The 4,301-nt window shown below is 40.4% G+C and overlaps 1 long non-coding RNA gene across 1 annotated transcript; it reads right to left on the bottom strand.

The window, feature by feature from the left end:
• On the bottom strand, positions 1,193-3,691 carry LOC110435780. Its single transcript, XR_002453634.1, has 3 exons — positions 2,907-3,691; positions 1,766-1,856; positions 1,193-1,667 (listed from the first exon to the last, which is right to left on the bottom strand). It is a non-coding gene; the product is annotated as an uncharacterized LOC110435780 (long non-coding RNA).

The following is a 4,301-nucleotide window of genomic DNA, read 5'->3' as shown; positions in this document are numbered from 1 at the left end:
GAATTCACCAGCATCAACATATGGTTTTCAATTTTGAAATCGATTTCAAGAACTTGATCAAGCTCCCATTCATGTCAAAGCTTCTAGTAACTATGGTTCCTAGATTCACTTAACATATCTAAGCTCACTGTGGTTGTTTTTTGTGTTCGACAATTCTGCATTCCATCTTTGTATGTGTCATAATAAGACAACTTTAGCAACTTCAATTTAGTTGATTGAAAACTATGTGGCTACTATGGACGCAAAATGAAAAATGACACACACACACACAAACACGTGCGTGTGCACACACACACACACACATATATTTGGCTTCTATAAGCAGAATATACCAAAGAATAAGAAGGGAAAGCCGAAGATGCATGAGAAACATAATGTGATAGATGACATCCCCATGGACATTGTTGAACTTCTTGCCAGAAATCAGCATGAGAGACAGTAGATGACTGGCACCAATTCTTTGGAAAACAGTCATACTCGACCCAAGGTAGCTACAATTGATTGTGTGGAGATTGTTGCGAAGGATAGTCCCATCGATGCATCAATACAGCTTGACACTAATTTCTAGTAACCTTGGCATCATAATGTATGCAGAAGTCCTTACAGGGTCATGCATCATCTAGCACAGAGGTGCCCAATGCAAATCCGTAGGATTTACATACATAGAAGTTAGTGTCATGCTGCATCTAGTACCAAGGTACTCAATGGTCACCTTCCAAAATCACAAATGCAAAATTCATTTCGAGTACATGCATTACCCATCACAAGGTCTTCCATTTTGTACCCTCCAAAGCTATGTGTCCTTGACATTTTAGATCATGTCTAGGAACAACAATATTTCTGAAGGGACAAAGAAGTAACCATTGCATGGAACTCACCAAGATTTGCACATCATCAACATATTGCTAAAGTGTCCGATTGGAGCTGGAGCAATAAGGGGGGAAAGAAGGTAATGTGGGATTCTTTCAAGGCAACTTCAAGGAATTCACCAGCATCAACATATGGTTTTCAATTCTGAAATTGATTTCAAGAAGTTGATCAAGCTCCCATTCATGTCAAAGCTTCTAGTAACTATGGTTCCTAGATTCACTTAACACATGTAAGCTAACTGTAGTTGTTTTTTGTGTTCCACAATGCTGCATTCCATCTTTGTATGTGTCGTAATAGGGCAAATTTAGCATCTTCACTGTAGTTAACTAAAAACTCTATGGCTACTGTGGATGTATATGAAAAATGCCACAAACAGAGAGAGAGAGGGAGAGAGAGAGAGACAGACATGCACACGTACACACTCACGCGCGCGCAGACACAGATGCACACACACATTCATGTGTGCACGTGCCTGCACATATTTGTCCTCTCTATGCAGAATATACCCAAGAATAAGAAGAAAGGAAAGCGAAAGATGCATGAGAAACATAATGTGATAGATGACATCCCCGTGGACATTGTTAAACTTCTTGCAAGAAATCAGCATGAGAGACGGTTGATGACTTGCACCAATTCTTTGGAAAACAGTCATACTCGACCCAGGATAGCTGTAATTGATTGTGTGGAGATTGCTGCCAAGGACAGTCCCATTGATACATCAGCAGAGCTTGACACTAATTTCCAAAAATCTTTGGCATCAGAAAGTAAGCAGAAGTCCTTATAGGGTCATGCATCATCTAGCACAGAGGCTCCCAATGTGAATCCATAGGATTTATATAAATAAAAGTTATCATAGTGTCACGCAACATCCAGCAGCAGGGTTCTTAATGCTCACCTTTGAGAATCATAAATGCAGAATGCATTTCAAGTACATGCATTACCCATCACATGGTCTTCCATTTTCTACCCTCCGAAGCTATGTGGCCCTGAAATTTTAGATCGTGTCCAAGAACAACAGTATTTCAGAAGGGACAAAGAAGTAACCATTGGATGTACCTCGCCAATATATGCATATCATCAACATATTGCTGAAGTGTCCTATCAAAGCTATAGCAATAAGGGCAAAAAGAAGGTAATGTGGGATTCTTTCAAGGCAACTTCAAGGAATTCACTAGCATCAACGTATAGCAATAACTGACTTCAATAACTGACTTCAAGAAGTTGATCCAACTCCAATTCATGTGTATGAAGCTTCTAGTAACTATGCAGCTCATCACCCTCTAGTAATTGTGGCTTTGGACCACAGCACGAAGGAAGCAGCTAGTCAGGTTCAGCCAAAAAGTGTTCCAAGCACACCATTAACTATGGAGGCTGGTTGAAGTGTTGCATGCATGGAGGCAGGTAGAAGTGTCGCAAACAATCATTAACTATGGAGGCGGGTAAAAGTGTTGTAAAAACATCATTAGGCGGGTAGGTGTGAATTTAGGAACCACAAATCATTTGTGAAATGCATCATTGACAACATCGCATTTCACTTCTACTATCCTTTGGGGTTTCAATATCATCATAATTGGTCTCCATACAACATTGAGGCATCCTTTCATTTCTACTTTATATTTGAGTCCTGGCAGCAAGTATAAATACTTCAATGAGATCCATTGATGAAACTTGCACTGCCACCATTGAGGAGGAAATAATTGTACCTTGCTCATAGTGAGCTTCTCTAGAACCAATGAGTGTTCAAGAATAGGAGCTAATTCATGACAATCTAGAGTCTCATGCCAGTAATCATTGATCAATAGGGTCCTTAACTTGGAAAATTTAGGGCACCATCTCAAGCCTCTTCTAAAAACAAATTGAACCAATTGCGAAGAAATATAATTACTATGTATGAATAGAATTTATTTCTCATCATTTACAATAGCAAGCAGTTAACTAAGATACATATAGTAACACATAAACATAAAACATATACCCAATCGAACAATGAACAATAGAAACGAGTTGTGAATGAGAGACAAATTGAAGAAGTGTACCATTTTGTGGCCAGATAACAGGTTCAAATCTATAGCTTCTGATAAACCTCCAATAAGAAGTACACACTTTCCAGTAACTTTGCTGCTATTGTCATCATCAGAAAATCTTCTTCATCAAGGTCGTCATCATCATCTTCAATAGAGGAATTGCCATAATCTACTACAGCACGATCAGATGCATAACTACTGGAAACTTCATCACTATCGTCAATGTCATTGTATGGATAGTTGTAGGCAACTTGATTAACATGAAAGCAATCCATGCAGTCACCCTCACAAGTGCACTTGTCCAAACACTAGTCGAAGTCTAGATGCTCTCAAGCTAGGTAGTCTATCCTATTCGCAAAAGGGATGTCCAACCATAGCTAGACCAGCTATTGAATGAAAAATCTAGAAGTGCCAATATGGGTAGGACATGCTGCTAGTCTTTGATGCTCAGCCATCTCTATGACGGTGACTCCATCTCCCACACCTCTGAGAGGCCGCATTTCTCAACCTCCAGGTCTTTGCTGGGCTGGATAGCTTGAGAAGTGGGCAAATCTTGCACTCAACCGTATGCCATATAGATCTAGCCTTATTAGGTATGATGAGAATAGGAGCAGCTCAGGTAGTGGAAACCATGGTGTCTCATCATCCTTGTCGTTGAAGATGGTGAGCAACAGCCACTGGACATTGCTGATCCAATGATCGATGAAGGCCTCGTCATTGTCGTCATTGAACATGTCAAACTTGATCTCACACATTTTGAGGGGGAGCATGAGATCTTGCAGGCTTGCAATATTCGGTGCACGAAACCACGAACTTGCCGCCAAGTACATCATGGATTTGACATGGTGGATGTGGCTCCCATTCATGTGTATGAAGCTTCTAGTAACTATGCAGCTCACCCTCTAGTAATTGCAGCCATAGACCACTGCACAAATGAAGTAGTTAACCAGGTTCAACCGAGAAGTGTTCCAAGCATAGTATTAAACAATGGAGGCTGGTAGAAGTGTTGCAAACACATCATTAACTATGGAGGTCGGTAGAAGTGTTGCAAGTACACCATTAACTCTGGGGGCCGGTAGAAGTGTTGCAAACTCATCATTAACTATGGAGGCTCATACTGGTAGGCTATACAATTGAAGGATCACTGGACCTTCTGGCTTTTACTCAAACAAACCTATGGCTGCAACATAACTTTTGAGATGATGGATCCATCAAAAGTGCAAGGCTCCACAAACTATTATATGGAGGCAAATGAGATCAACTGATGACATTTACGGTAATTTGCATTGCCACCATTATATTCAGGATGAAATAATTATACCCTACCTGAAAGAAGAATAGTGAGCTTCTCTAGAACCAGTGAGTGTTCAAGGATGAGTGCTAAGGCATGACAACCAGGAGGCTCAC

The sequence above is a fragment of the Sorghum bicolor genome, chromosome 5 (assembly GCF_000003195.3).
Source record: "Sorghum bicolor cultivar BTx623 chromosome 5, Sorghum_bicolor_NCBIv3, whole genome shotgun sequence".
NCBI lineage: Eukaryota > Viridiplantae > Streptophyta > Magnoliopsida > Poales > Poaceae > Sorghum > Sorghum bicolor.
This window is presented reverse-complemented; position numbering and strand designations above follow the sequence as displayed.